The sequence below is a fragment of the Phalacrocorax carbo genome, chromosome 3 (assembly GCF_963921805.1).
Source record: "Phalacrocorax carbo chromosome 3, bPhaCar2.1, whole genome shotgun sequence".
NCBI lineage: Eukaryota > Metazoa > Chordata > Aves > Suliformes > Phalacrocoracidae > Phalacrocorax > Phalacrocorax carbo.
This window is the reverse complement of record NC_087515.1, coordinates 46698626-46714662: the sequence shown is the minus strand read 5'-3', so window position 1 is coordinate 46714662 and position 16037 is coordinate 46698626. Positions and strand designations below refer to the sequence as shown.

Sequence of the window (16037 nt, the reverse complement as noted above, 5' to 3'; positions counted from 1 at the left end):
TGCAGCCCATGGGATTTCTGGCACAGCACAAGATTTGAGAGCAATCATGAGAATTGCATCCTGTGCTGAAAAGGTACAATAAATACTAATCTGCCTACTCTTGTAACATCAGAGCCTGCCTACTGTACTCAGCCTATGTACATAGCAATATCACATGTATAGCAGGTGTGCATTTGCATGCATAATTGATTTCTGATTTCTTACAATGACACCCTTAAAGATGGGAATAAAAGCACACAGGCTTTTCAGCAGTGATGAGGCTATTGCTCTACCATACCCAGTATCCAACAGTGTTTCAGAGGGTGTGTTTTTAAGTAGGTAGGCAGGAGATAATGTCTTTTTGGACATCTTTACCTGCCTTGCATCTGTACAAGGGTTAAGTTGCGAAGCATGCATACTGCATCTTATCTAAATATACCTGTATGTTTAAACAGACCATTACTTTGACAATATTCTGGGACAACCCTTCTGGCACCATATTGCTCTTGTTAAACCTTAGTCAGCACCAACCACTTAAATATCTGTATTGGTTTAACTGAAGTTAATTAAAACAGCCCTGTGTAGACAAACCCTGAGAATTTAGAGCAATTCAAGCTGTGTTGGTGTCTCTTTAGGCACAATGGAGTAGCACCTGGTATATTATTGCCCTTTTTTAATTCTGTGACAATTTTTGCTTCTCTCTCCATGTCTTGCCAGTCATAGCATCTGAACTGCTGCATGAAAAGAGAACTGAAATTTGGGCAAGTGATTAGACAGAGACAAGCAATTCTGGATTCTTCAATTCATGGTTCCCCAGATACGATAAAAGGAGAGGGCAGGTCTTAGAAACAGTGAAAATGATGGGGGTTTTTATCAGGTAAAGTTGTTAAAAAAAAATCATGTAAGCTTATACTAGTCTATGAAAACCACACCACTGAGTTTTATACTAATGTCTGAAGCAAACGGTCAAAGTTTTCAAAAGTGGAAAAGTTTGCAGGTTTTACATACGAGTATCTCCCTTCCTCTCTGCCTCTCCAACGGGTGCTAATCTATTAGCTACCTTAACAAAAGCTTCCTGTTGCTCCTTGGAATCTAAGCAGAAAAATCAATTTGCTACAGTATTAATGAGGCCCGATACAGTTTTTTCCCTGCCTGTTGTTGCTTTCACCTCCCTTTTCTGCTGATATTTAATTAGGGATTACACACACACACACAAAAATCTTACATATTCCTTCCTTTCATCAAACATTGGCGATTGGAGTTCCCATTTTTATGACTTTCATGATAAATATCATTTTAGATTAGAGTGTTTGGAATGCGACAGCATAACTAGGAGCCTCTCGGACAGAATTTCATACTAGTGTCGTTGATGCTCATTGATGCTGATGATTCAGGATTATTTGTGCTGCAGTTAAATTCTAGATGCAGGGGAGTTCCTTCCAACACAACTCAAAGTCATCTTCTGGGGTTAGATACCCAAGTTGTTCCTTTACTCCATAATGTGGTAGTACCACGTCACTTTCAGTGCCAAGTTGGGAGCCTGGGTTCAAACCCCTTCACTGCCTGGGAAGGGGCTGATCTCTTTAGGGAGCTCCTTAACTACAGTAAATTACACTAGAATGTGCAGAACCTGTTCCCAACTTTGCTGGGACAGCGAACGACAGCACCTCTAGGAGCCAGCACCTGTTTGGGAGGAAGATGCTCAGGGCTGCAGTCTGCGCTCAGGCTAACAGGTTCATACCTCAGTACAATCCTGGAGCTGTTCCATCTGCTTCAGGCATTCATTGATCAGCTGCAGCTGAATTATATTCCTGGCTCTGGAGGTGTAAATCTCACTGGTTGGCCTCAGGTCTGGCATCTATACAGTAAATTGTCTCCCATGTATAATACAATATTGGGATGATTGGAGTTATCTATCCCAATATACAAGTTCCAGCCTGGCTAGTATGAATTATCTGTACCTTATGTCTCTGGCAGTCTTTCTTCTCCTGGAGGCACAGCACAGTTCCAGCAGATCTATCCAGGCTGATCATTAAAGGCTTTTGATACATCAGGCTGGATCGATGGGCCAAGGCCAACTGTTGAACAAGGCTGGTCTTGCACTTCGGTCACAACAACCCCATGTAACACTGCAGGCTTGGGAAAGAGTGGCTGGAAAGCTGCCTGGCGGAGAAGGACCTGGGGGTGCTGGTTGACAGGGGGCTGAACATGAGCCAGAAGTGTGCCCAGGTGGCCAAGAAGGCCAACAGCATCCTGGCTTGTATCAGGAATAGTGTGGCCAGCAGGAGCAGGGCAGTGATCGTCCCCCCGTACTTGGCACTGGCGAGGCCCCACCTTGAATACTATGTTCAATTTTGGGCCCCTCAGGACAAGAAGGACATTGAGGGCTTGGAGCGTGTCCAGAGAAGAGCAAAGAAGCTGGTGAAGGGTCTGGAGAACAAGTCTGATGAGGATTGGCTGAGGGAGCTGGGGTTGTTTAGTCTGGAGAAAAGGAGACTCAGGGGAGACTCTCTACAACTACCTGAAAGGAGGCTGTAGTGAGGTGGGTGTCCGTCTCCAAAGTATCAAGCGCTAGGACAAGATGAAATGGCCTCAAGTTGTGCCAGGGGAGGTTTAGGCTGGATATTAGGAAAAATTTATTCACTGAAAGGGTTGTCAAGCATTGGAACAGGCTGCCCATGGAAGGGGCTGAGTCACCATCCCTGGAGATATTTAAAAGATGTGTAAATGTGGTGCTTAGGGATGTGGTTTAGTAGGGGACTTGGCAGTGCTGGATTAATGGTTGGGCTTGATGATCTTAAAGATCTTTTCCAACCTCAATGATTCTATGATTCTATGAGCAGGGTCTGGAGAAAAAAAAAAGCTGAGATTATTTCTGTTCTAGGCAAGGCCCTCCTCTTCCAAATTTTGCATATAGAGCCAGAGGTTTGACTGGAAAAATTTCTAATGGCTGGACTAATAGGAGGAGATGTTAGCACAAATTTTGACTCCCTGGAAGAGCTGAATTGAAGCACAAAGAGGAGCAGGGATGGGGGAAGGGAAGGGAGGCAGAGGAATGTGTACTGGGACACAAGGATTTCTAGTTGTTTCTCTGTCTAGGCCAGATAAAGGAGGATTGGCTAAATGCCTCCCCTGCTATTGCTCCTGAATTGTGAGCTGAAAACCCACAGTATGTCCAAAGCTTTAATGCTGGAAAAGGATGGTTACAGGATTCAAAAAACCCAATGTAAGCATGATTGTACTGGTTTTGTTTGGGCCAGCAGAGTTGTTAGAATCTGTAATGCTGTTGGTTTACAAGAAGTGAAGCAAAAGGCAGGGAAACAGGAAATGTGTCTGAGCCCAGGGATGCTGGAGGAGGCTGAAGTCTGAGGCAGTGAGATTGCAGCATGGGGTGCTGAGCTAGGGAGAGATCACCCTAGGCAGGAATAACAACACATCCCGCACTTCCAGAGAACAAATAAACATGATTGCGATCATCCATGAATACGTGCACTTCCCCCCTCCCCCACCATGGTATAAAGGCCCTTTGTGTAACTCTTTAATTTAAACCAGTGAAATTGGAGCAACATAAAATTAATTTCTCTGGGTCCTGTTCTGTAAGCATCAATTATATCGTCTAATCTACATGAAGTGCTACTAAGTTTAGTAACTGGCTCTTTATTATGCAGCACCCAAAAGCATTCAAATATATTCACATTAAGATGTAAGATCATACAAACGTTAATTGTAGAATCATCCGAATGTTAACAGTTGGGGGTTTTGATTCCTAAGACTATAAACAGCTATTTTGATTAGGTTGCTATGTTCAAGTAAAATATATTTTCAAAGAGAAACTTCTCAATTGGAGCTTTGCTTGACAACGGGCACAAAACAATGTCCTATCAGGAAGTAGAAGAGAACATAGAGCACTAGCCTTTATTTATGACAATGACACTGGAAATTAAGATTTGATACTTGCTGAAAGAATTTCACTGGTGGTAGAGGAAGGAGGGATGCACTGCTGTGAACATGTAAATCATTTATGGTCTCAATTAAAAATTTACTCAACACCTACAGTTTTTGCCTGAGATATGGCTGGGAAAAAAACCCTGAAAACTACTGCCATCTCCTCCAAGGTCATACATCTTATCATTTAAAGGAATATTCAATTTTGTTCTATATTTGACATTTGATTGGCCTCTTAATTGTTTTTTGAAATAAAATTGTGTATTCTTTTGACTTCCATTTCATTTTGCTCCTACAGTCCAATGGCTTTCTTTTCCTTACAGCAGATTATTGTGTAGCTTTTGCTTTGGTGTTACACTTTTTTGCTAGCTCATCTTTTTCTGTGTCTTCTCTTTTTTCTTGTCATTATTGTTTCTCCTGTGTCCTTCCACTCCTCTGCTTCTGCTGCTTTGCCTTCCACAAAAGTGGTTTTTGCTGTCATAGCTCACTTCTTAGTCTCTCTCTTCCTCCACTTTAATTTGTGTTCAATTCTCCTGACTCTATTTTCTCATTTAGGTGCCTCAAATGGAACACTCAAAACAAATAAAGAAAATTAACAAAGAAAAAAAACCCAAACAAAAAAAATCAAAACTCCGAACCAAACGAAAAAACAAAAAACTCCACTGGCCAGAAAAAGATGGCACAGGACCAGAATTAGGACAAGAGACTATCCTAGTTATTGAGAAAAATAAGAGAAAGGTTAAGCCTGGTATTAAAACTTCTCTGAGGCTGAAAAGAAAGGCAGTTGGATTAGAAATCAGGAGCCATAGCCTGACTCTAGCTGGCTTTTGCCACCTCTAACTGTGAGGTGCTGGATGAATTTGCAGGTTACCTAGCTCCTGCAAGGAACAGGTATTTTAGTTCTCTTTTTCTCCACCATCCCTCATTTTCAGGAAAACCTCCTGCTTTGGGCAGAAAGTTGGAGAATGTCTGTCTGTCCCCAAATACTGACAGTGACAAAGCCTTCTCTTGGTCCCACAAGCAGCACTCACACAGTGCTGGGGATATCTGTACTGAATATAGAACAGATCTTCTTCAATCCACTCTGCTTTTATTTTTTTCCTTTTCTTTTTTTTTTTTTCCATAATTAACGGTGGGAGGGTCATATTTGAGGCATCAGCTATGAAAAGTAATGTCAGCATGAAAAATAACATCAGCTTGTCCTTCTGGTTAAGGTAACATTAAGACATCCCATAAGGAACATCCAAATTGTGTTTCACTTCTAAAAATGCTAATGCTGGTTCTCAAATATCAATATGGTATGGATATTCTTGTGATTTTATCTAACAAGCAGCAGTGCTGAGAAGCACCTTACAGCTGCTTCTTCTGGTCTCTCACTTAGGGCTTTGTCCACTATTTCTGATGCTTGCAGGACTGACACTGATGTTTTCCCTGCCCAGTGTGAACGGGAGTGTGTGAAGGGTGCAGGGCTATCTGAAAAAAAAGCGCGGTTTTTTTGAGATCAAAGCATAATCTACAAATCTATTTTTCTCTCTGATTTCCTTTAAACAGAATTCTGCAACATCCACAGACTCATATGAAGAAAGGAATAATATGATCCATAAACTCATGTCAGCAAGGACAAATAATTTAAAAAAAAAAAAGGTGTGAAATCAGAAGGCATAATGTAACCACTTATTTAAATCCGTTTAGATTTTGTATGAAGGCAGAGCTGGCACATATTGTAATACATAGTGTACAGTGCACCTGGGCTGGGTTCATGGCATATTCCAAAGGATGTTTTTAAAAGGCATTTTGTATTGCTGTGTCTTCTTTTTTCGATGATTTGACAAATAATATTTTTGATAGCTCATGGCTGGCGAGGCTGCTTCTGTCTCTTCCTTTGTACCCTAAGATGAAGAACCTACCCCTCGCTTACAACTTGGGAGGCAAGAGGAAAATGACATTATAAGAAACCATTGTGCAAAGAGCATTAGGAAGAAGTAATGGATTGTAACGGTATGGATCGTATCTTGGCATAACCACAAACCTTACTCATAATTTGGGAGTAATTCACTCTTTGTAGTAGTGAATTACCCCTGTAAGAGTTGTGCCTTCATCTATTAGTCAAAACTCATGTTGTAACCTAAAAACTTAAAAAATAAATAACTAAATTACGCTTACAGTACTGGAATAGCTGAATTGCAAACAAACAAATGATCAAAAAAAGACTGCAAAGATTTCCAGATGGCTGGTTCCCACTGATGTGCATTTTTTTCTCTGGAGCTTCAAAACATGTTTAAATTATGAAATTTGGTGTGATTACAAGAACTTGGCAAGCACTCATTAAGGTTTTAGTCTGAGGAGTGATGCTACAGAGTTAGAGAACTGAAGATGAGCAATTGTGGAATTGTATGGCTGCTGTCATGTGTGCACAGCATTGTCAGCGTCGGTTGTAGGGCATGGAACTCTGCTTCCCAGGGTCTGACTTTTTCATGTGCTGCTCTCCTCCTGTTTCCTTGGGCCAAACCCATCCTTGGCAGAGTTGGTGAAACTGGTGAAATTGCATCAGTAATTTTACTTCCTTTGCTCAAAACTGCTTCCTTAGCATCCCCTGCGTTCTGTGTCCAGCTTCTGCTGAGGCCAGGTGACTTGGTACGTGTATTCTCTGCTCCCAGCAGTGCTTGGAGAAGTGAGGCAGTCAGGGAGTACCTGGCTTTGCTGCTGCAAATCCCTTTGTGCTGCTGGGGCAGACTTATTGCTCCAAGGGCAAAGCTGGGGCAGCAGAACAGGGGGAAAGGCATGTGGTGGGCGGTCTGGAGTGGTAGGCGGCAGTAGTAACAGATGGTGGGAAGGAAAGCGAGAGGGAGCAGAGGATGACAAAAAAGGAAACATAAACAGTATTTTTTTACTATCTGTTTTGAATATATTCTGAGGTTGGCAATGCTGAGTTTTCAGTTCAAACAGTGCTTCGCACCCTCCATTCAACCTAGAGTCGAGCTCTTAAGCAGGAAAGGGTATGGTACTCCAAGTGCAGGGGAAGCACACCCCACTGGGGTGATAGTGGGAAGGAAGATTGGAGATGTGCCTCTTGATAGCAGATTCATACTTGAGAGAAGTGGGAACCTTCCTTTGGGTCTCATCACCTCCTGGCTGCAAATCACAAGAGCCTCTCTCCAGCTCCTTCAAGCCCGTCCACTGTCAACTGTTTAGGGCCAGGAGATAAAATCCTGTTACACAGCCTGAGGAGAAAGCCAGAGCATTCCTATTGCATGACTGACAGATGTTGCTAGTAAGGACACCATGCTTTTTTTCTCATGCAGCTTGCTGTCCAGGCAGTGTTTGAAGGAAGTCCTTTCTTCACTGGTCTGATGATAGAGACGGGTCTCTGCTCTGCGGCAAGGGCAGGTTGGTTATTAATACCTCAATATACAGGGTTAAGGGCAGTATTAACAAAAAGAAAAAAAACCAAAACCACTGGTGCCCTTCTAGTAAAAAAAGTTACTCCTAGAGTCAGCAAGAACATTACACCATTGTGTGGTGCTGCAGCGAGCCACCCCCTGCTCAACACCAGACAATAGACAAATCACTCTGAATATTTGGCTGTAGCTTAATTATTCAAGAAGGGGATGTGACAGCTACTCATGTCAAAAGCAGGGAGGAGGCAGGTACCTGCAGTTGCCTGTGCAAGCCTGGTGCATGCAGGATACCCCCTGGCTGTCCATACTGCACTAATGTCAAAGAGGTCCCTCGAAAGGGTCCCCAGGGAACAATACTGCTATTGGTGTTGCACTGATGTCGCATTCTTGCTGTCTGTGCCTGTCTGAGTAAGTAACATCCCTGCAGTAACGTGTACATAAGCATTCAAGTGACCAACCTGTTCTGTACCTACTAAAGTGTGGTTTGCTGTCTGCTCCTCAGATTTATTGCCAAAAAGACAGTTCCTTTAGGGCTCAACCAGCTGCTATTTTATGCATTTGTGGACTCCTGCCATGTGTCACTGCCAGTGTATGAATTAAAGAACACTGAAGGTAAGGTGAAGAGATAAATAACAGCATAGCAGGAGGAGGTGCGCTTAGGCCCACACAGTGGAAGTGGTGTGACCCCTTTCTAATAACTCACTCTCCATCAAGTCACTATCATGTGTAATAACCTGCAGATGGTGCAGCAGTAGGTGGCATTAATATACTTGGGCCCCTCTGGCATACAGGTGCTCTGCACTATCCTTCCCACCCTCCCTTTTCACCAGCCGACAGCCTTGCACCTTGTTGCTGACTGTCAGGTGAAGTGAGCAACACGCACTTGCTATTGTACAAAATGCATTTGGTTGGCTCCTAGTGGGGATGTACGCCTTCCCTCGGTGGGGAGGAAAGACAAGCAAGTCCGCTTGATGTCACTGACTTTTTGCAACGGTACCAGAGGAGAAATGTGACAAGTGGCAGAAGAATTGAAATATCAAGGATATTCAAACAGCTGATGGGATTTTTTTGTTTATTCACTGTTCTATCCAGAATCACGGTCTGATCCACACACCACCACTTTCAAGGGACATCTCTGATGTTGAGGCAGTATGGAAAGCCTCTGGGTACTCTGCATACACTAGGACTTGCATTGTACAAATGCATATACAGACTCAGATGACATCTAAACGCTTACCGTACTTTAGTAAGATCAGTGACATCAAGCAACAATTTATCAGGGAAATTCTGAGAAAGAGAAAACACTCTGAACCCTGGAAAGGGAAGAACAGGAAGGTATGTCCGTAGGAGGGGTATACAGGGTAATGTTTTTAGTTAAGCTACTGTTCCTAGAAGATCTAAAGGAAAATATAGAGAAGCAGATTCAGAAAATGTTTACATAGGAGTGGAAGGGACCTTCCACTGCAAGCGCTGTGTCATATAATCCATGATAAAACCACAAAAAACAAACACTGAAGTCTCTAGACTTCACTGTTTATATTGAAGGGCTGCTGCAAAAACTCACCACTAATGTCAGACAGCATCTTCGGATTTCCCACTTGAATTTATTGATACTGAATTTACCTCCATTATTATAAATGAATCACAAGTATTGAGACACTAGGAAAATGGGTGCTGAATAACATCTGATGGGACCAAACACAAAGGACAGTCAACTGCTAAACTAAAAATCACACAGGAAGATGCATGGGTTGGACTGTTTTATTGTATTTCAGGGTTGAAGTCTTTCTTTAGACTCAAAAATCCTAAACTGAAAAGTCCTCGCATTTTGTGTTAATAATTAAAGCAGAGTACTTCCAAGTGAGCACAGATTTGTTACAGTTGATTAGTAAGTTTTGCTTTATGAAGCAGTTTTGATGTAATCTGCTTGCCCTTCTAGACACGCTTTTACAATACTGAATATTGTTGTTTCAACCACGGTTGTGTTGATGCTCTTAGGATTTTCTTGCAGGCCATGCCCAAACCCCTTCAACTCACGTGAACATTAGACAAAAGTCAACTGGATTTGCACCACCACAAAGACATACTCAGCAAGCTGAGAGTGGGGAAGCAGAAGCAGGTTCAAGAGCTCGGCAGGCAATCTTAGCCTCATTAGCGATATAAATACATGGAGGGAGGGACTGGAGGTGAAATGTACTCTCTCATACATGTTTGGGGCCAGTGGGGCTTTGTTCTTCTTAAGACAGTAATGAGAAATGATCTCTCAAAAGTGAGAAAGAAGCCCCAGGGGTACCTTGGGCTGCTGCCTCTAGCACATAGTAAAGACTGTCAGCAACAAATCCTGCCCCCATTCAGGTCACAGTAGATGGGGATGGGGATGCTGATGAAGGACAGAGATCCTTGTCTCACACACATAAAAGCTGACTGGCTTCTTGTCTGAAAGACTTAATAGTACTGTGATAGTTTTGATACTGATGCCGTTGTTTTGGAACGTGGAGTTACTGGTACCTTGAAAGATTCAATAAGTATTGTTCAACACTAAATTTAATTTCTTGTCATTAAACCAGGCAAAGAAACTCAACCCCTTTCTCTAACATCCAAACGGAAAAACACAATCTTATTAGCAGCATTATCCTGAAAGCTCTGTTTTCCTCTATGCTGCATTATCCAGCTTCTGGAGGAACTCTTCTCCAGCCCCACGCTCTCTCCTGCTGCTTTCAGAAGACCTGGAGCACAAGCCTAAAGATAAACATATCCCAGTACAATAGGGAGACTATTTAGTATCCTGAAGAGATCTACTATCACACTTTTGAGTAGTAATATTCACTCCTTTTAATAAGATAGGCCTCAGAAATAATAATTGCAATGTCTGCCATTAATATTATATGTAGGCAGAGGAAAAACATTCCCTTTGTTCCCACTCATTCCTATTACATACATCTTTGTGTCTGTGTAGCTTCCTAAAAAGCCTAGGAAGAAGCTAACACTCTTTCCAAAAAATTATCATAGCTAATTTCATTTTATAATGAAACAAGTATCTGATACTGGAAGAAATCTTACTTGTCAAGAGAGCTAGCATTTAATAATGTAACCTTAGGTTTTTTAAATCAAAACATTTGATGGGATATGGGTCTGCAGCACAAAGATATCACAGCTGATACAAATGATTGGGACCATGAACAGCCTGGAACAGGATGGTATTTACAGGTGTGGAAAATTAATGATCTTGTGAAAAAAAACTGCAAAAAAGGAAAGCTTCAAGAGGAAAATCTCTTTCATTTTGCCGTGTCCTGCCTAACTAAAATATTTGTTTGGCTGAGCATTTTGGGAGGGAGAGCTGGTAGAGGCATCTACAGTTAAAACTGCCAAGACTTTCATTATTTTGCCAAAATTTTAACTACTAGACTAAAATATTCCAGGCTTGCTGTCTGCCTTAAGCTGTAACAAAATGGTTATGAAGAAAAAAAAAGTATTTAAAATCAAAATTATTCACCCCAGCCATTTTTTGAAAGTAGATGAAAAATCAATGTATGTCTGCTTCAGTCTGCAGTTTGCCCCTTGAGTGACCACTGGATTGCCTTTTGCATTAAAGACGCACAGATTTGGCTGCAATATGAGACTTGAAAATCACTGATGTAAGTGGATGCTTCGCTATTGACTTTACTGAGACCAGTATTTTACCCATCAATATCAACTGCAGTACCATTAGTGGCAGATGATAACACATTGAGTACAGCCTTTTGGCAGAAGCAGCAGCAAAGTCCTCCCTGGGAACCGTGCAGATCAAACGCCATGTAGCTACATGCACTGCAGCTACTGTGTACAGCACCAAGCCCAGGTTAGTAAGTCATATCATGAAGAATAATAGCTTGAGCATCATCCTAATGCAGTTTCCAGTGAGCTCTGAGCACAGGCAGAGCAGTCTGCCCCAAAAGCCTATGCAGATGTACTACCTGTGGCATAGGAAACTGTTCTTGTGCAATGTGCAGGATGGCAGCAGATAAGGACTGAAAAGACAAACAGCGTCCGCTTAAGCTTGCACCTGTTAAGGACTGTGTCCGAGGAAAAACATCTTTCATTGCTAGCTCTGAAATGACTTGTGTTGCAGCACTATAGTAGCTACGTACAAGACGACCAAAATAAAAGCTGCAAAGGGAACAATTATTCATGTATTTTATAATGGTTTTTAATTATGCACGTGAAACTTTCCTTAGTATTCCATGTCAACATATTTAACAGGAACATCCAGGCTTAGAAATAAATTAATGGTCCGACGAAGAGGCGGTATAAATCAGTAAGAAGTGCTACACATGCTCAATCAACACAGGCTCTATCAGAGATTGTCTGTGAGCTAATAGTGTAGACCCACAGCTTCAACATTCTCACTGAATTTTGTATGTTCAAACTTCAATACCTACTGTGTTTCTACACCTACGGCATACTTTCAATCACTACACATGCTGATGTCTAAGGAAAATTTTGCCTTAGACAACCTGGAAATAAATCACTGGGAATAAACTGCTTTGTGTGGATATTCTGAGATGTAGTGGGGTTGTGATTGTGAAATGTCCTGCACCCTTGTATCGGATAAGAAATAAAAGTGAAAGATCATGCTACTTTACCAAACTTTCCATGTCCTTGGAAGATTAATTTTTCATCTGAATATGCTGCAGATTGAGTAGGTTCCTCTGAAGACAGCTGTAGTTTTTTGCTGACATGATTAGGTGATGTGGTGTTCTACCTCTGCCAGAGACAACCGTTTTAAATGCACCAGGTTTCAGCTGATCACTTCAGAGGTTAGGATTTTTCTGCTGTTTCATGGGGCATTTTGTTTCCAAATGACATGAATTGTTGGCATTGTTCATCCTTTCCTATGTCTAAGATTCTAAGTCACAAGGGTGAAATCTTTAGCATTTGCATATGTTTATATGTACTATTTATAAAGCTATAGCTAGTAAATGTTGTCCTGTATTGACAAACCGCTCTTAATGAAGGAAATACTAATATTTTGCAAGGAACCGAATGAAACAGTACAACTGTATCCTGTCTACAGCAAGGCAGCACGTCAACCTAAGAACTAGCTGTAAAATCAGAGGTTCTCAGATTCACTCCTAACTCATCCCTAACTAGCCAAGTCACACTGACTGCTGAAGTCAGGAGGAAATCAGTGCAAAAACAAAGACAAAAGCATCATCACCAGTTGCACTGTGTTTAGAAGTCCAAGTGTGTTAACTGTTGTACCACAACGAGACTTGCAACGAGGGAATTAATCTCGATATGTGGGCCTGACCCTGCCACTTATGGCTGTGTGGAGAGTTTCAGACCTTCTGATGGCCTTACTTTCTATGACTTTAAACATCTTTTCATGTGAAGTCTACTTGTTGTTAAAACAGACATTGTCGGTACCTCTAGTTTTCTTGCAGAGCTATGGTCCTGGCAAATGTTCCTTTGATAACTGCCCTTCTTTCAATGAACAAGTCAGGACAGAGAGCTGACATCCGAAAGGGAAAGACTGAAAGAACGGCTTTTTCTGAAGAAACTAATTCTGAGATGCCACTACTTGTCTGTATTTCATGCAGTTACGCAAATATTAAAGTCCCTACATTTTGCTAAAACTGTTTTAAGAATGGCAATAATGAAGACAAAATGCCTGAGTTTTACCCTGGAATAAAATCCCCTCACACAGGCAGGCAGCCATGACCTGTTGTCATGTAGAAGCCATTTTGGGGTGGGAGGAGATAAGAAATCATGGGAAAAGCCAGAGAGCATTATGGACCAGAGTAACAGCGACTGTGCTTACAGCCAGCGCAAGCTCTAGAGGCTTGAACACAAACCACACAAGGATTCCTAGGGAGAGTTCAATACTGTTTGCTAGCGAGTGTGCCATTATGCCTCACTGGAATGAAAATATTTTCTATTACTACTTTTCTAATAATTTGTTTATTTTACATGCAGCCCAATGGCAAAAACAAAAAAAAGCAATGAAAAAGACATGAGGCACTTCATTTGTATACCCACTGATGCATCCATGTCATTAATTTAGAAACTAACACTTCTGGAACCACAAAAAAACCCTCTTCACTAGCCCCATGTCCATCTCGCATTCTAGCCAATGCCCTCCATCTTTAATGGCTATAATTGCTGCTCCTACATCCTGTGTTGACTCGATCCCTTTAGCCCTGCCAGCAATACTGGCCTTCACCCAGCTCATGTGCTTCTCATGCAGGTTCCTTTTTTGTTTCCTTCCCACACCTCCTTTTGTATGATACAGCTGCCTGAGCCTTAGCTGCAGCCTTGTTCCCCTTCGCGTACTTCTAAAGACCTACCTCTACCACCATGCCCATGAGGAATTTCTAATTGAGCAGACATAAGCAAATACGAACATCTGCTTAAAATAACACTTGCCTCAGTTACAAAAATCCCTCAGTCTGTCGGTCTGCTGTGCTGACAGGCTGTCCCTGAAATCATGCATCATCGTTGCTGTTGTTCTCGGTCACCCCTTTGCTTACTTCTCCACGGCAGCTCCAGGAGCACGATGTCAGCTCTTGAAGGCACAATAATTTTTACCACATCCTGGTGCAGCACCTGGTGCCAGAGGGGGTTCTTGTTCCAAGCTGGATTTTTACAGTTTATGGTATAGGATAACATAGCATAAGCTCTGGCCACTGCATTACCAGATCCAGTAGTTCGTGGCAATGCAATGCGCTTACTATGACTGTCTAGCAAAACTACTTCAGAGTTTCCGCCACTGCTTCCCCAGCTCACTTCAGCTGTGGCTTGCTGCTTCTCCCTACTTCTGAGTGCTGCCACCAGCTCTCGGTGCAGGTGGCCCTTCAGGGTGATCAGGCTGCAGGCCCCAGACGGCCAAACTTGATAGTTCACTAACGAAGTCCAAGAGGGCAAGCTGTAGGAGAAAAGGAATGGGGAACCTGCTTTGGCTGTAAAACCCAGCACTTGTTTGTTTTTGTGGGCGTTTTATGTTTTTTCTTGACACGAAGGAAAACACTTATTGCAATATTGTGAGGAGAGAGGGAAAACGGAGAGCAAGCACACGATGACAACAGCAAAGTGAGGAGCACTGGGAAAGGCACAGGGTGCTACATGGGCAATCCATGGTAGTGGTTTGCAGCCAGTCACAAGCTGTAACAGGGCCAGACAGAGGGTATTTGGAGAGGGAATCCCACGCTCCTGACCGCTTGCAGGCTTAGCTCACTTGCCCAGCACTCAGCCTCCTCTACTGCTCAAGGAATCCGACTATAATTATGAGACAAAAGCTGCGACAGTTTGGTAACCCTCCAGCCCCTAAACACCCCTTTTTCTCTTCAGCTGTGTTTCTACGTTGAAGACAGCAGGCCTGGCGGGAGCCAGGAGCACACGGGGGAATTTCCACCTCGCCTGTTCAGCCGCCCTTTAAATGCATGTAGCGCACACCGGCGCGGGCATCCTCACGGGAACGCGGCTCCTCGCCCGCTACCCGTGGTGTAGAGAAGCTGGGTCCAGCTGCTCCTAGGGGCCGCGCAGGCGGAGCTCCGCGCCCGCGGCCCCGAAGCCCACTTGCCATGCGCTGCCCGCGGCCCTGGGCGGCGGGCGGAGGCGGCTGCCCGCGGCCGGGGGAGGCGGTGAAGAGCGCGGCGCGGCCCGCCCAGGCGGCGGCTGTGGCGGCGGGGTTTCCCGTCTCCCCGCCGCGTTTCTCCGCGCTGCGGGGGTTGAGGCGGGCGCGGCGGCGGGGCCGCCGGGGCGGGGGAGGAGGGACGGGAGGGCAGCGCGGTGGGGGGGAGGGGGGGGAGAGAAGGAAGGAAGGAGGAGCTGCCGCCGCTGTGAGGCGGGCGGGTTGCGGGGACACACACGCACACACCCCCACACACAGTGTGCGGAGGAGGAGGAAGGAGGAGGTTGTCGCCTTGGCGCAGCCCCGGCACCCAGCGCGGCGGGGCCGGCGGCGGCGACGCGCGCCCTGACTCCCGCTCCAGCAGCTGAGGTAAGGCGGCAGTGAGGGGCTGCGCGCGCGGGGCGGCGACTGTTGGGGTCGACCGTTGTGGAGGTCTGGCGGCGGCATCATCGCGCCCTTGGCGGGTAGCGGCTCTGCCCGCCATCCCTCCGCCCCGCGCCGTAACCTTGGGCTCCCAACTCCGCCCGGGGCAGCCGCCGGGCGGCTCTGCCGGCTCCGGCCCCCGGCCTCGCTGCACTAGCCCGCTGCCTCTCAGGAGGTGGAGGTACGCGCACACGTACGTCTGTGTGTGTCTGTGGGGGGTTTTGTGTACATGTGTGTGTGTGGCTGGTGAGCGAATGATTCTTCTCATCCTCGCTGCCAGCTGTGCAGCTTGCTGTAGTTTCTGAGTGTATCCGGATTTTGTCAGTGCTGGGCGGTGTGACAAATGTTTCTGTGTAGTTAAGTATAACTTTCTTGTAGTGTGATTTTTTTTTCTTTTCTTTTTTTTTTCTTTTTTCTTTTTTTTCCTTCGGAGAAATGAAGCGCCTTTTGAAGATTTTGTTTTTTTTCTTTCAGATGTATAGAAAGGTCTCTCGGGATACAAGTGCTTGTGTTGCGTCTGTTTGTGTGATTTACAAAGATGTTTTTAAATCACTTAAATTTCAAGGCGAGGTGCAAAAACAATATTTCTGTTTTGCCAGCAAATCTATGCACCGTATTTGATGCATGACTTTGAATTATGTGCAGTCGGACACCTGTTACTTAATCCTGTTTATCCTTTGCAG

General features: G+C 44.1%; 1 protein-coding gene across 4 annotated transcripts in view; it reads left to right on the top strand.

Moving 5' to 3' along the window:
• The first annotated feature begins 15087 nt into the window (after positions 1-15087).
• Positions 15088-16037, top strand: part of PLCB4 (phospholipase C beta 4) — a 211740-nt gene continuing 210790 nt past the window's right edge. For all 4 annotated transcript variants that reach the window (XM_064446795.1, XM_064446788.1, XM_064446791.1 and 1 more), the window contains exon 1: positions 15088-15300. The gene's annotated coding sequence lies outside the window, so the exon portion shown is untranslated. The remainder of the gene's footprint in view (positions 15301-16037) is intronic.